This window comes from Mesoplodon densirostris, chromosome 11, assembly GCF_025265405.1.
Source record: "Mesoplodon densirostris isolate mMesDen1 chromosome 11, mMesDen1 primary haplotype, whole genome shotgun sequence".
NCBI lineage: Eukaryota > Metazoa > Chordata > Mammalia > Artiodactyla > Ziphiidae > Mesoplodon > Mesoplodon densirostris.
Window position 1 is genome coordinate 68,757,641 of NC_082671.1, and position 17,040 is coordinate 68,774,680.

At 40.0% G+C, this 17,040-nt stretch overlaps 1 protein-coding gene and 1 pseudogene across 4 annotated transcripts in view; one reads left to right on the forward strand and one right to left on the reverse strand.

The window, feature by feature from the left end:
* Nucleotides 1-17,040, reverse strand: part of TNRC6B (trinucleotide repeat containing adaptor 6B) — a 258,174-nt gene that overhangs the window by 146,188 nt on the left and 94,946 nt on the right. The gene's annotated exons all lie outside the window — the stretch shown is intronic.
* LOC132498998 (U3 small nucleolar ribonucleoprotein protein IMP3-like) lies at nucleotides 3,171-3,720 on the forward strand (annotated as a pseudogene).

Below are 17,040 nucleotides of genomic sequence, written 5' to 3' on the forward strand. Positions count from 1 at the left end.
TCCTCACTGTAAATAAATATTCACTTTTGTACCAATTATGTATTTGAAATTTTCTTTTTTATAAATTTTATTGGAGTATAGTTGAATTACAATGTTGTGTTAGCAAAGTGATTCAGTTATATATATGTGTATATTCATCCTTTTTTAGATTCTTTTCTCATATAGCTTATCACAGAATATTGAGTAGAGCTCCCTGTGCTATACAGTAGGTCCTTGTTGGTTACCTGATTTTCTTTTTCCTAAAGAGCATTCCCACAAAACCTAGATTTGCTCCTGGTCAGAAAGAAGGGTCTCTTTGCCTGAACAAAGGCATGAGAGGGGGAAGGAAATGAGATACGCATGGAAGACCTTACTGAGAGACACTGGGCAGGAGCAGGAAGATCCTTCAAACAGTAGAGAAAATATGCATAAGTAGGCTAAAGGCATCTTTTTTTTTTTGCGGTACGCGGGCCTCTCACTGTTGTGGCCTCTCCCGTTGCGGAGCACAGGCTCTGGACGCGCAGGCTCAGCAGCCACGGGCCCAGCCGCTCCGCGGCATGTGGGATCTTCCCGGACTGGGGCACGAACCTGTGTCCCCTGCATTGGCAGGCGGACTCTCAACCACTGCGCCACCAGGGAAGCCCTAAAGGCATCTTATGGAGGCCTTGGAAGCAAAGAAAGAGTTCAGACTTGCATAGAAAATCTTTTTTTTTTTTTTTTTTTTTTTTGCGAAATAATAATCAACTGGCTTACAGGTAGGGACACTTAAAGAGAAGAATCTGTTAAAGCTGGATCTGTTGGAATACATTTAAGAAAGTACTGAATATAAAGTCAAATGTGACAGGTTACCCATTCACTTTTCTTCTGCTAATAATAAATAAAATATTGTGAAGTTAGGATTTTTAGTCACCCCACTTCAGATTTTCAATGTGAGCGTGCAGAACAGGGATTCTTAACAGTCTGTGGGAACTTACTGACGTCTTCATTTATTCAGTATATATTTATCGACATTTTCTGGTGCCAATGGCAGTGACCACGCTGGCAAAAGTCTCTGTTCTTGTAGAGCTGAAGACAGAGCAAAAAGCCTTAGCCTGACCTTTCACTGCCTGCCATCATGCTGTGCCTCCTCTTTACTACAATCTCCCTCCCCCTCCACCCCGTACTTCTGCCAAAACCTCAGTGCACAGACTCCCAGTGGGAAAGGAAAGGCGCAGTGCTTAGGGCAGGACTTGTGTCCATACCCTCCAATGAACATAAAATTTGGGGGAAATAAATACTACCTTCTCCTCATGACACCACTGGAAATTCTTGCAACTGAACATGCATTTCATTATCTATATTTATGTAATGCTATGTATTTCAAAACATTTTACAACTATACGATAACAGTAATGTCTCCAAAAAAGCAGCCTTAAAACATTAATTTCAAGGAACTGGGTAAATACATTTTACTACATTTTGCCTTTCAAGTAATATTTTTCCATGAAAGCATATTATTTGTTCATAAGTAAAATATAAGCTAAATAAATAAGACTTTTATTAAATTAACTGCAGTTTTCTGAGAGCCACATGAGCTACCCTATTCATTGTTGTTTAAAGTCACCACTTTAACCTGTAAGTGTAGCAGGAATCCACAGTCTGTAGTCATTTTCAATTACAAAACACAGGAAAAACCTCATAAAATAGAGTTTAGAACTTAAAGACATTTTCAAATAATTATTTTTTAAGTGACTTCAATGTATATTAGAAAATTTATTAGCAACTGAAAGTTTCCCAAAGACCTAGTATAAAATGTTTATGGTTATACTAAAATTCCCAGCAGCAAAAATTCCATGAGCATAACTATCTACTGAACCCCTTTGTGGCATTTTCAAAATACTAATAAACTTGAAAATAACTCACTTCCTTTCTCCCAAAAACAATCTGAAAAGATTATATAGAGATCCAGGGACTTCCCTGGTGGTCCAATGGTTAAGACTCGCACTCCCAATACAGGGGGCCTGGGTTCCATCCCTGGTCAGGGAACTAGATCCCACATGTCGCAACTAAAGATCCCACACGTAGCAACTAAAAAAGATCCTGCATGCCACAACGAAGATCCCACGTGTTGCGACTAAGACCTGGCGCAGCCAAATAAATAAATATTAAAAAAAGAAATCCAACTATTTTCCTGATGTCCAGCTTACTGCTGTGTAGTAATGACTGAGTTTATAAAGCATTCAATTTGGTACTTCTTAATAAGTTTATTTCAACATGTACATATTTTAATGGTCCAAAGGGAAAAAAAAGTTGGTGAAAAACTGATGGTAGAAAACAGAAAATGAAATGTTAAAAACAAACAAACCGAAAAACCCTTTCCTATGGCCAAATACCAAGGTTTGTGTTTTGAAGATAATTATCTATAAAATGAGTGATTTGGAAATACTTTCATTTTCTCTGTATTTAGGAAATGCTACAGAGCTTCCCAAAGCCTTTAAATAAGCACCAAAAGAATGGTTCCCAAAGACTTTAGTGTTAAATTCGGTAATCAAATATAAAACAAGGGCTATCAACTGTAGAGATTTAGAAAGAATAAACTTTTAAAAGTTGTACCACAGTATAAGATGAATGTGAGGAATAGAGAACTGTAGGTTAAGGAGTTAGAGCAGGAACAGAAATAAAGGTAAGGACTAACTATCAGAACTTACAAAAGGTCTGTATAATTAATAATTCAGAAAAATTAAAAGGGCATTTTATAACTAGACATTTAAGTTGGGAAGAATGTAATTAGTAAGAAGAGAATTTAATCAAGACATTGGGGTTAAGACATTTAAAAAACAGCACCTCAAGCACAAAACCATATTACACCACACTGGGGTATAAAGGGTGGTGATGACTCCCTAAATTACATTCTTCTCTCTGAATCAATATAAAACTGTCTTCAACACTTCGATTTCCTTACAGGTCTCCGATGCAAGAATAGATTCTCCCTTAGAAAGGGAAGTTAAAAAAGCACCCCAAGAGAGTAGAAATATAGAAAATGATACAATTAATTATATCAACAATCCCTAAAAAGGGGATACTGTCTATAAAATACATTATTAAATGAGATTTTTTTGGTTTTTAAAATTTTAATATGCTTTATTTAACACAACATATATAACAGATTATCATTTCAACATAAAACAATATAGAGCATCTGAGCCGCCACCATGGTGTGGAAGCTTAAATTCCGTGAGCAGAAGCTGCTGAAGCAGATGGTCTTCCTGAACTGGGAGGTCACCGATCTCAACCTGCAGGAGCTGCGCGTGTCGCGGCGTCATCGTTTGCAGCAGTAGGAGGACGACACACGCTACAACCAGCTGAGCCTTGCTGGGCGCGCGAGCTGCGCCTGCGCGACCTGCCGAAGTGCTGCTGGACAAGTATGCTCTGGGCCTAGTGCCCACGTGTGGATCACTGGAGCTCTGCGATTTCCTCAAGGCCTCGTCCTTCTGCCGCTGCAGCCTGACCACTGTACTGCTTGAGCTGCGCCTGGTGCAGCACCTCCAGGCTGCCGTGGCATTCATGGAGCAGGGCCACGTGCACAAGGGCCCCGACGTGGTCACCGACCCCACCTTCCTTGTCATGTGCAGCATGTAGGACTTCGTCATCTGGGCTGACTGGTCCAAGATCAAGTCGCACATGCTGGAGTACAATGAGGTGCGTGAAGACTTCGATCTGGAAGCCTATCAGGTCTTGCCTCGCCAGGGCCGCATTTTATAGATGGGGAAGCTGAGAACGGATGCCTGAGATTCTATGACGGCGTTCTCCCCAAGAGTACGGCAGTCAATCCTCGGTTCTTAAGAACCTGGCTCCTCAGCTACAGGCCACGCACAGAGCCAGAGGGTATGCTCCTTTTCCACGAAATTTTCTTAGCTTTTGGACAGTTGATAATGAAATGACTGCCTTACGGGAAGCAGTTTTGTGCTGCACTGGGGAATTGTTAGATTTTTTTTTTTTTGATGTGGACCATTTTTAGTCTTTATTGAATTTGTTACAATATTGCTTCTGTTTTATGTTTTGGTTTTTTGGCCAGAAGGCATGTGGAATCTTAGCTCGGCGACCAGGGGTGGAACCCTCACTCCCTGCACTGGAAGGGGGAGTCTTACCACTGGACCCCCAGGGAAGTCCCAACTGTCGGATTCTTATACCTGAAACATTGTAGTGTGAAAGCAAGGACTTTGGGGGGGGGCTCCCCCGCCTTCAGCTTTCCTTTCATTTTCTTCCCCCGACCCCAGCTTTCCTTTCATTTTCTTGTAGCCGGACAGTTTGCTTTAATCTATTTAACTCAAATTCTTGCCCCTGTTCGTGATTAAGCAGTTTACAGATGATGAAGAGTTTGGTCTCAAGTTTTCATAAAATGGATGAGATTTTAGTGTTCAGAGTCCTTTCTCTTATTTAAAGGAATGCTCTCCTAATGCCAACAAATGGCCTAACTGCTTTTTAAGTGCAATAAATAAATAAACAAACAATATAAAAGTTATTAATTTTACGTTCTTTTTTTGTACTAAGTCTTTGAAATCCAGGCTATATTTTACATTTAACGTACATCTTAATTTGGTTGCTATTTTTTTTATTATGGTAAAAAACATTAAATTTTATATCTTAATGATTTTTAAGTGTACAGTTCAGTGGTATTAAGTATAGTCACTTTGTTTTGAAACAGATCACTAGAATTTTCTCATCTTGAACTCTATATCTATTAAATACTAATTCTCTCTCCTCTCTCCCCCTAGCCCTTGGCAACCACCTTTCTACTTGTATTTCTATGATTTTGACTATATTAGATACCTTATATGGGTGGAATCATACAGTATTTGTCCTTTGTGACTGGCTTATTTTGCTTAGCATAATGCCCTTGAGGATCATGCATGTTGTAGCATGTGACAAGACTTCCTTCTTTTTTAAGGCTTCATAATATTCCACTTTATGTATATACCACATTTTCTTTATCTGTTCACCTGTTAATGGACATTTGGGTTACTTACACCTCTTGGCTATTATGAATAATGTTGCAATAAATATGTGTGTGCAAATATCTCTTTGAGATCCTGCTTTGGGAGAGTTATTTTTAATGATGACCTTTCATAAAATGAACCAAAAGAATTAAGAAAATTCAATCGATAAAAATTTACTAGAAAAATTGAATTATTTTAGCAGGTTAAAGACAAATATCTTTTTTTTTTTTTTTACAAATTTAATCAGTTATACATATGTTCCCATATCCCCTCCCTTTTGCGTCTCCCTCCCACCCTCCCTATCCCACCCCTCCAGGCAGGCACAAAGAACCGAGCTGATCTCCCTGTGCTATGCGGCTGCTTCCCACTAGCTATCTACCTTACGTTTGGTAGTGTATATATGTCCATGCCGCTCTTTCACTTTGTCACAGCTTACCCTTCCCCCTCCCCATATCCTCAAGTCCATGCTCTAGTAGGTCTGTGTCTTTATTCCTGTCTTACTCCTAGGTTCTTGATGACATTTTTTTTTCTTAAATTCCATATATATGTGTCAGCATACAGTATTTGTCTTTCTCTTTCTGACTTACTTCACTCTGTATGACAGACTCTAGGTCCATCCACCTCATTACAAATAGCTCAATTTCATTTCTTTTTATGGCTGAGTAATAGTCCATTGTATATATGTGCCACATCTTCTTTATCCATTCATCCGATGATGGACACTTAGGTTGTTTCCATTTCCGGGCTATTGTAAATAGGGCTGCTATGAACATTTTGGTACATGTCTCTTTTTTTTTTTTTTTTTTTTTTATTTTATTTTATTTTTTTTATTTTTTGCGGTATGCGGGCCTCTCACTGTTGTGGCCTCCCCCGTTGCGGAGCACAGGCTCCGGACGCGCAGGCTCCGGACGCGCAGGCTCAGCGGCCATGGCTCACGGGCCCAGCCGCTCCGCGGCATATGGGATCCTCCCAGACCGGGGCACGAACCCGCACCCCCTGCATCGGCAGGCGGACTCTCAACCACTTGCGCCACCAGGGAGGCCCAATACATGTCTCTTTTTAAATTATGGTTTTCTCAGGGTATATGCCCAGTAGTGGGATTGCTGGGTCATATGGTAGTTCTATTTGTAGTTTTTTAAGGAACCTCCATACCGTTCTCCATAGTGGCTGTACCAATTCACATTCCCACCAGCAGTGCAAGAGTGTTCCCTTTTTTCCACACCCTCTCCAGCATTTATTGTTTCTAGATTTTTTGATGATGGCCATTCTGACTGGTGTGAGATCATATCTCATTGTAGTTTTGATTTGCATTTCTCTAATGAGTAAAGATGTTGAGCATCCTTTCATGTGTTTGTTGGCTGTCTGTATATCTTCTGTGGAGAAATGTCTATTTAGGTCTTCTGCCCATTTTTGGATTGGGTTGTTTGTTTTTTTGCTATTGAGCTGCATGAGCTGCTTATAAATTTTGGAGATTAATCCTTTGTCAGTTGCTTCATTTGCAAATATTTTCTCCCATTCTGAGGGTTGTCTTTTGGTCTTGTTTATGGTTTCCTTTGCTGTGCAAAAGCTTTGAAGTTTCATTAGGTCCCATGGGTTTATTTTTGTCTTTATTTCCATTTCTCTAGGAGGTGGGTCAAAAAGGATCTTGCTGTGATTTATGTCATAGAGTGTTCTGCCTATGTTTTCCTCTAGGAGTTTGATAGTGTCTGGCCTTACATTTAGGTCTTTAATCCATTTTGAGCTTATTTTTGTGTATGGTGTTAGGGAGTGATCTAATCTCATACTTTTACATGTCCCTATCCAGTTTTCCCAGCACCACTTATTGAAGAGACTGTCCTTTCTCCACTGTACATTCCTTCCTCCTTTATCAAAGATAAGGTGACCATATGTCCGTGGGTTTATCTCTGGGCTTTCTATCCTGTTCCATTGATCTATCTTTCTGTTTTTGTGCCAGTACCATACTGTCTTGATTACTGTAGCTTTGTAGTATAGTCTGAAGTCAGGGAGCCTGATTCCTCCAGCTCCATTTTTCGTTCTCAAGATTGCTTTGGCTATTCGGGGTCTTTTGTGTTTCCATACAAATTGTGAAATTTTTTGTTCTAGCTCTGTGAAAAATGCCATTGGTAGTTTGATAGGGATTGCATTGAATCTGTAGATTGCTTTGGGTAGTAGAGTCATTTTCACAATGTTGATTCTTCCAATCCAAGAACATGGTACCTCTCTCCATCTATTTGTATCATCTTTAATTTCTTTCATCAGTGTCTTATAATTTTCTGCATACAGGTCTTTTGTCTCCTTAGGTAGGTTTATTCCTAGATATTTTATTCTTTTTGTTGCAATGGTAAATGGGAGTGTTTCCTTGATTTCACTTTCAGATTTTTCATCATTAGGTTATAGGAATGCCAGAGATTTCTGTGCATTAATTTTGTATCCTGCAACTTTACCAAATTCATTGATTAGCTCTAGTAGTTTTCTGGTAGCATCTTTAGGATTCTCTATGTATAGTATCATGTCATCTGCAAACAGTGACAGCTTTACTTCTTCTTTTCCCATTTGGATTCCTTTTATTTCCTTTTCTTCTCTGATTGCTGTGGCTAAAACTTCCAAAACTATGTTGAATAAGAGTGGTGAGAGTGGGCAACCTCATCTTGTTCCTGATCTTAGTGGAAATGGTTTCAATTTTTCACCATTGAGGACGATGCTGGCTGTGGGTTTGTCATATATGGCCTTTATTATGTTGAGGAAAGTTCCCTCTATGCCTACTTTCTGCAGGGTTTTTATCATAAATGGGTGTTGAATTTTGTCAAAAGCTTTCTCTGCATCTATTGAGATGATCATATGGTTTTTCTCCTTCAGTTTGTTAATATGGTGTATCACGTTGATTGATTTGCATATATTGAAGAATCCTTGCATTCCTGGAATAAACCCCACTTGATCATGGTGTATGATCCTTTTAATATGCTGTTGGATTCTCTTTGCTAGTATTTTGTTGAGGATTTTTGCATCTATGTTCATCAGTGATATTGGCCTGTAGTTTTCTTTCTTTGTGACATCCTTGTCTGGTTTTGGTATCAAGGTGATGGTGGCCTCGTAGAATGAGTTTGGGAGTGTTCCTCCCTCTGCTATATTTTGGAAGAGTTTGAGAAGGATAGGTGTTAGCTCTTCTCTAAATGCTTGATAGAATTCGCCTGTGAAGCCATCTGGTCCTGGGCTTTTGTTTGTTGGAAGATTTTTTATCACAGTTTCAATTTCAGTGCTTGTGATTGGTCTGTTCATATTTTCTATTTCTTCCTGATTCAGTCTTGGCAGGTTGTGCATTTCTAAGAATTTGTCCATTTCTTCCAGGTTGTCCATTTTATTGGCATAGAGTTGCTTATAGTAATCTCTCATGATCTTTTGTATTTCTGCAGTGTCAGTTGTTACTTCTCCTTTTTCATTTCTAATTCTATTGATTTGAGTCTTCTCCCTTTTTTTCTTGATGAGTCTGGCTAATGGTTTATCAATTTTGTTTATCTTTTCAAAGAACCAGCTTTTAGTTTTATTGATCTTTGCTATCGTTTCCTTCATTTCTTTTTCATTTATTTCTGATCTGATTTTTATGATTTCTTTCCTTCTGCTAACTTTGGGATGTTTTTGTTCTTCTTTCTCTAATTGCTTTAGGTGCAAGGTTAGGTTGTTTATTCGAGATATTTCCTGTTTCTTAAGGTGGGATTGTATTGCCATAAACTTCCCTCTTAGAACTGCTTTTGCTGCATCCCATAGGTTTTGGGTCGTCGTGTCTCCATTGTCATTTGTTTCTAGGTATTTTTTAATTTCCTCTTTGATTTCTTCAGTGATCACTTCGTTATTAAGTAGTGTATTGTTTAGCCTCCATGTGTTTGTATGTTTTACAGCTCTTTTCCTGTAATTGATATCTAGTCTCATAGCATTGTGGTCGGAAAAGATACTTGATACAATTTCAATTTTCTTAAATTTACCAAGGCTTGATTTGTGACCCAAGATATGATCTATCCTGGAGAATGTTCCATGAGCACTTGAGAAAAATGTGTATTCTGTTGTTTTTGGATGGAATGTCCTATAAATATCAATTAAGTCCATCTTGTTTAATGTATCATTTAAAGCTTGTGTTTCCTTATTTATTTTCATTTTGGATGACCTGTCCATTGGTGAAAGTGGGGTGTTAAAGTCCCCTACTATGATTGTGTTACTGTCGATTTCTCCTTTTATGGCTGTGAATATTTCCCTTATGTATTGAGGTGCTCCTATGTTTGGTGCATAAATATTTACAATTGTTATATCTTCTTCTTGGATTGATCCCTTGATCATTATGTAGTGTCCTTCTTTGTCTCTTCTAGTAGTCTTTATTTTAAAGTCTATTTTGTCTGATATGAGAATTGCTACTCCAGCTTTCTTTTGGTTTCCATTTGCATGGAATATCTTTTTCCATCCCCTTACTTTCAGTCTGTATGTGTCTCTAGGTCTGAAGTGGGTCTCTTGTAGACAGCATATATATGGGTCTTGTTTTTGTATCCATTCAGCCAGTCTGTGTCTTTTGGTGGGAGCATTTAGTCCATTTACATTTAAGGTAATTATTGATATGTATGTTCCTATTCCCATTTTCTTAATTGTTTTGGGTTCGTTATTGTAGTTCTTTTCCTTCTGTTGTGTTTCTTGCCTAGAGAAGTTCCTTTAGCATTTGTTGTAAAGCTGGTTTGGTGGTGCTGAACTCTCTCAGCTTTTGCTTGTCTGTAAACGTTTTAATTTCTCCATCAAATCTGAATGAGATCCTTGCTGGGTAGAGTAATCTTGGTTGCAGGTTTTTCTCCTTCATCACTTTAATTATGTCCTGCCACTCCCTTCTGGCTTGTAGAGTTTCTGCTGAGAGATCAGCTGTTATCCTGATGGGGATTCCCTTGTGTGTTATTTGTTGTTTTTGCCTTGCTGCTTTTAATATGATTTCTTTGTGTTTAATTTTTGACAGTTTGATTAATATGTGTCTTGGTGTATTTCTCCTTGGATTTATTCTGTATGGGACTCTCTGTGCCTCCTGGACTTGATTAACTATTTCCTTTCCCATATTAGGGAAGTTTTCAACTATAATCTCTTCAAATATTTTCTCAGTCCCTTTCTTTTTCTCTTCTTCTTCTGGAACCCCTATAATTCGAATGTTGGTGCGTTTAATGTTGTCCCAGAGGTCTCTGAGACTGTCCTCTGTTCTTTTCATTCTTTTTTCTTTATTTTGCTCTGCAGCAGTTATTTCCACTATTTTATCTTCCACCTCACTTATCCGTTCTTCTGCCTCAGTTATTCTGCTATTGATCCCATCTAGAGTATTTTTTATTTCATTTATTGTGTTTTTAATCGATGCTTGATTCATCTTTAGTTCTTCTAGGTCCTTGTTAACTGTTTCTTGCATTTTGTCTATTCTATTTCCAAGATTTTGGATCATCTTTACCATCATTATTCTGCATTCTTTTTCAGGTAGACTGCCTATTACCTCTTCATTTGTTAGGTCTGGTGGGTTTTTATCTTGCTCCTTCTCCTGCTGTGTGTTTTTCTGTCTTCTCATTTTGCTTATGTTACTGTGTTTGGGGTCTCCTTTTTGCAGGCTGCAGGTTCGTAGTTCCCGTTGTTTTTGGTGTCTGTCCCCAGTGGCTAAGGTTGGTTTAGTGGGTTGTGTGGGCTTCTTGGTGGAGGGGACTACTGCCTGTGTTCTGGTGGATGAGGCTGGATCTTGTCTTTCTGGTGGGCAGGTCCACGTTTGGTGGTGTGTTTTGGGGTGTCTGCGGACTTTTTATGATTTTAGGCCACCTCTCTGCTAATGGGTGGCGTTGTGTTCCTGTCTTGCTAGTTGTTTGGCATAGGGTGTCCAGCACTATAGCTTGCTGGTCGTTGAGTGAAGCTGGGTGCTGCTGTTGAGATGGAGATCTCTGGAAGATTTTCGCCGTTTGATGTTGTGTGGAGCTGGGAGGTCTCTTGTGGACCAGTGTCCTGAAGTTGGCTCTCCCACCTCAGAGGCACAGCACTGACTCCTGGCTCCTCAATTTGGGATGATTTGTTGTCTATTCATGTATTCCACAGATGCAGGGTACATCAAGTTGATTGTGGAGCTTTAATCCGCTGCTTCTGAGGCTGCTGGGAGAGGTTTCTCTTTCTCTTCTTTGTTCTCACAGCTCCTGGGTCTCAGCTTTGGATTTGGCCCCGCCTCTGCGTGTAGGTCGCCGGAGGGCGTCTGTTCTTCGCTCAGACAGGACAGGGTTAAAGGAGCAGCCTCTTCGGGGACTCTGGCTCACTCAGGCCGGGCGGGAGGGAGGGGCACGGAGTGCGGGGCGAGCCTGCAGCGGCAGAGGTCGGCGTGACGTTGCACCAGCCCGAGGCGCGCCGTGCGTTCTCCCAGGGAAGCCGCCCCTGGATCCCGGGACCCCGGCAGTGGCAGGCTGCACAGGCTCCCGGAAGGGCGGTGTGGACAGTGACCTGCGCTCGCACACAGGCTTCTTGGCGGCGGCAGCAGCAGCCCCAGCGTCCCACGCCCGTCTCTGGCCTCTGCGCTTTCAGCCGCGACTCGCGCCCGTCTCTGGAGCTCCTTTACGCGGCGCTCTTAATCCCCTCTCCTCGCGCACCAGGAAACCAAGAGGGAAGAAAAAGTCTCTTGCCTCTTCGGCAGCTCCAGAGTTTTCCCGGATTCCCTCCCGGCTAGCTGTGGCAAATTAGCCCCCTTCAGGCTGAGTTCTCGCCGCCAGCCCCAGTCCTCTCCCTGCGCTCTGACCGAAGCCCGAGCCTCAGCTCCAGCGCCGCCCGCCCCGGCGGGGGAGCAGACAATCCTCTCGGGCTGGTGAGTGCCGCTCGGCACCGCTCCTCTGTGCGGGAATCTCTCCGCTTTGCCCTACCCAGGTATGTGGGGAGTTTCTTGCCTTTTGGGAGGTCTGGGGTCTTCTGCCAGCGTTCAGTAGGTGTTCTGTAGGAGTTGTTCCACGTGTAGCTGTATTTCTGGTGTATCCGTGGGGAGGAAGGTGATCTCCGCGTCTTACTCTTCCGCCATCTTACCCGGAAGTCAAGACAAATATCTTTTGAGAATATAAGTGAATTTCAGCATGGAGATTTAAAGCTTAGATTTGTTTATAAGCTATATTAAATTTTTTTTAAAGGAGGAAATGAAAAAGAGGCCAAACTCATCTTGTTAATATACCAAAACTGATATCTAACTTCAAAATAATTTACAAGATAGGTGACCATATGTGCATGGGTTTATCTCAAAAAAAAAATTACAAGAAATGATAAGCCCACAAATAACTAGACCACCACGTGTATCATAAATAAAACCAAATCAAAATCCTGCCTGGGTAGAAACATTTTATCTGGAATGAGCTTTCAATAAGCATGATCAAACACAATCTATGAGCAAGTATCTGCTCATGTTGTGTTTTAAAAAGCTGTAATAGTTTTATATCTACCCCTGTGTCAAACACATCATGTGATTAATACTGTGTGAGTTTAGTATAGTAATTAATTATATGGCAATAACCTTGGTTTGTCTGATTTGCTTCAATAGCTCATAAAGTGAATATCCTCAGAAAAATGATTATATTAGATACACTAATAGTAAATAAACCTCATTAAAAAGCAATAATATTGAGACAATATATATAGACAAATGTTTAAAGCTATACATTCTACTAAATCTTATTCACACGTACACCAGAAATCAGCACAACTGATCTAAATATTAATAATTTAGCACAAATATTTTTCAATATCAAAAGGCAATTATTTTTTCAATAAGCTTTCTACATGCACAGCTACCTTAATCTACTTATTAATAGAACTTATTCCATTGAAATAAACATCACAGAAAATATTTTTTTCAAAACTTCCAGAACCTATGGTAAAAATGTTAAATGAAGAAACAAGAAAAGTGGCACAGATCAGCTAACAAATAATTTTAAACCTAATCCTTACTAGAATTTGCTCTGTGACCTTGAGTGAGTTATATAATCCCTGTGCTCCACCTGCCTCCGTAAGTGAAAAAGGCTCTCCGTACAAGCTAATACCAATGAATGAGAGCCATTTTGGAAACCAATTCAGAAGAAAATTAAGTTAGATCTCTGCCTCATACCATACATAAAAATGAGTACCAGTTCAATTAAAGGTATAAAAGTGAAAAATACAGCAGAAAAACTCAGGACATTTCATCATGTTAGGGTAGGAAAGACTTCTTTAGGAAAGCACAAAACACAGAAGCCATAAAGGCTGATTTTACTACATAAAAATGTAAATGGTTTATTAGTATGACAGATACCCCAATGTTAAAAGATAAGGCTGGGAGAAAATATACAGAACATCTCAAATGACAAAGGTTAATATCTACACTTTGTAAAGGGCTCCTACAAAACTATCAAAACAAACAATCCAAAAGAAAAATGGGAATCCTAGGTAAATAGGGTGGTACACGAAATAAAAATCAATGGCCAATAAATGAACAAAAGACATTCCATCTTAGTAGTAAGCATAAAAGTGCATATTAAAACAATAAAATATTAGAGGGGCAAAAATTCAAAGATAAATAATTTTATTGTCATCAAAGGTGTGGAGGGGGCCTCCCTGGTGGCGCAAGTGGTTGAGAGTCCGCCTGCCGATGCAGGGGATACGGGTTCGTGCCCCGGTCTGGGAGGATCCCATATGCCGCGGAGCGGCTGGGCCCGTGAGCCATGGCCGCTGAGCCTGCGCGTCCGGAGCCTGCGCGTCCGGAGCCTGTGCTCCGCAACGGGGGAGGCCACAACAGTGAGAGGCCCGCATACCGCAAAAAAAAAAAAAAAAAAGGTGTGGAGGAATGGGCACTCTCCTTCACTGCTGATGGAAATGAACATTGGTATAGCTCTTTTGAAAGGTAATTTGATAGCAGCTATCTCCTTGTAAAAAAATAAACATGCCCATGAGCCAAACAGCTCCATGTCTAGACATCTATTCTACAGAAATACACCTGTGTATAAAGATATAAGAATAAGGATGTTCAATAAAGTATTATTTGTAATAATCAAAGAAGCAAAGGCCACCAAAATATTTATTAGAGAAGAATGACTATAGTACATCAGTTCAACAGAATGTTTTGCAGATGTTTAAAAGAATGAAATAGACTGCACAAGATGTCAGATGAAACAAGCAAGTCTCAGAAGAATTATATTAGGAAAAATATCTATTTAGTTGTTTTTCTAAATATACAGAAAATGTTTAAGAAGATGAGGAAGGGAAGGAAGGTAAAAGAAGAGTCTCATTTTTATTTCTAAATCCACCCTTACTGTTTGAATGTTTTATGACAACCATGTATTACTTTTATAATTAAAAAAAAAGAATGCATGGGAATTTCATAAGTTATTCAGCAATGTGTCTCTCACAGGATCTAGAGTGTAGTATTCAGTTCCTAGATCCTACTATCCAGGATTCAATCATCCTTTGCTAACTGCAGTTCTGAGATACAAAAAATAAAAAATAAAAAAGTTTTTCACTCTTTTTATTTCTGTTGCCTCAAACAAAAGAACACAGCACCTTTGCTCCCCCCACTCCCACAGAAGAGGTGGGCAGGTCTATCGGAGGAAGCCCCAGAGAGAAGATTCATTTCTGCTTTATCATTTTAGTATATGATAGCAGACCAAGCCCAGAAAAAAACAAACAACACCTCCCCACAAAAAAACAAAACAAAATAAAACAAGGTTCATCTGTGAAAAGTCAGAGATTTGTGAAAACAAAACAATCAAGGGGAATGGTAAGGATACAACCCATGACGTTTCAAGTCTGCTGGGGCTGTTTCAAGTTCTCTAAAAGAAGTACAGTTTGTATAATATAAAACTTGTGGGAGAATCTATCCCAGCAATGTTTCCTGAATACCTAAAGAAGCTGATTCAGGATAGGGGTTACTGGAGCAGGTTTTTAAAGATAAAGACTGGTTTGTTTGGGAAATGGATACCCTTCTGAGAATAGAACCTTCATCTGTGTTTTAAAAATAGGCTTTATGCCATTTTCACTGTTTCCCCCAACTCACTCTTATCCATGAGACTTTGATCTTGACAGCTGCAATTTTGCTAGCCACAATACTTTTCAGGAACATAGATCCCAAGGTTGGAAAAGAATTTGCATTCAAGAGATATTATAAGACACTTTAAAAGTCAGAAAGATCCAGTTCAAACCCTAACTTCCGTTTCAAGCTGCATTACCATAGGCAAGTTACCGACCCTAATATATGAAGTGGAGACACTGTAAGGGTTGGAAATAACATACACAGCACCTTAAGCAAAGTTCTCAGTGCACAGAAAACCCTTGTCAAATGGAAGCTATGATTTTTATATTATAATACCTTTGACCTGAGTATGGGAGGGGGGAGTGGATAAGGGGGCAGGGCAACTGAAGTGTTCCTAGTTCCCTCTACTGGGACTAGTTGTTTGGCTTTCTATCTTGCTAAAGATGAATTGATTCCATCCGCCCATGCAGAATATAAGTGCATTTGACAGAATACAGCAAAGTTAGGATTTATATTGTAAGCTATTTTTAAAACTGCCTGGTTAGCAAATTAAACCAGCTGTGAAAATATCCTGGTTTCCATTCACAACAAATACAAGACAAACATTCTCCTTTAATGAACCTGGCCTCAGGGCAGCATAGCATATTCTGCATAATTCATTCCTAAGGGTTTCAGAGACACAATTTTCACAAGACAGACCAAAACTAAATTATTTTCTAGGAAAAAAAAAAAGATGAGAGAAAAGAGTTTCTCTCTACAGATTTTCGGTAAATTCCATGAATCACTGTCCCATTCAACTTAGAAGACTACTGTCTGAATAAAAAATAGCAGTTATGTCAGTACTTTAAGCCAGTCTTAACTGTTTTTCCTTTAAAAGGGCATATGAAACACCACTCTGCTCTGCAACATAATTTTTCAAATTCTGTGACAGAGGGCGGAAAAAATCTACTCACTGCCACACAAAAGCTACCTAGAGGACTCTCAATTTCAGATTTAAAACTTATCACTCCTTAAGAAATTAGAGGAGGGGCTTCCCTGGTGGTGCAGTGGTTAAGAATCCGCTTGCCAATGCAGGGGACACAGTTTCTATCCCTGGCCTGGGAAGATCCCACATGCCGCGGAGCAACTAAGCCCGTGCACCACAACTACTGAGCCTGCACTCTAGAGTTCGTGAGACTGAAGCCCGCGCACCTAGAGCCTGTGCTCCACAACGAGAGAAGCCCACGCACCGCAACGAAGAGTAGCCCCCGGGCTTCCCTGATGGTGCAGTGGTTAAAAATCCACCTGCCAACGCAGGGGACACGGGTTCAAGCCCTGGTCTGGGAAGATCCCACATGCTGCAGAGCAACTAAGCCTGTGCCCCACAACTACTAAGCCTGTGCTCTAGAGCCCGGGAGCCACAACTACTAAGCCCACGTGCCACAACCACTGAAGCCTGTGTGCCTAGAGCCCGTGCTCCACAACACGAGAAGCCACGACAATGAGAAGCCTGCACACTGCAATGAAGAGTAGCCCCCGCGAGCCACAACTAGAAAAAGCCCGTGCACAGCAGCGAAGACGCAACACAGCCATAAATAAGTAAATTTTTAAAAAAAGAAAGAAAGTGTAGCCCCTGCTCACTGCAACCAGAGAAAAGCCCACGCAGCAACGAAGACCCAACGCAGCCAAAAATAAAATAAATAAAATAAAAATAAATAAATCTATTAAAAAAATGAAGTTAGAGGAGACATCTTGAATTATTTAGAATGTTGACTACGTTATATTATTCATAATTCCTGTTCCTTTAGGGAAACAACTTGTTATTTAAACAAAGATCAGAAGTATAAGTAACTAATGGAACAGAATTTCAGGAAGTATTATTCAAATAAATTCACACTTGGAATGCAGGGAAACAGTCTATTAATTAAGTTCACTTCATAAAGTTCACTTCTTATCCTAAGAAAAGGATATACCATTTTACGCTGTCTTAGGAAATCAACCAGACTGAGTTAGTTCAGTTTGGAACATCCTAAGCCTTAAAGCCTTTGCTAAAGCGTGACATAAATTTTGATTAGTCAAGTGTGAAAAACTACAAAG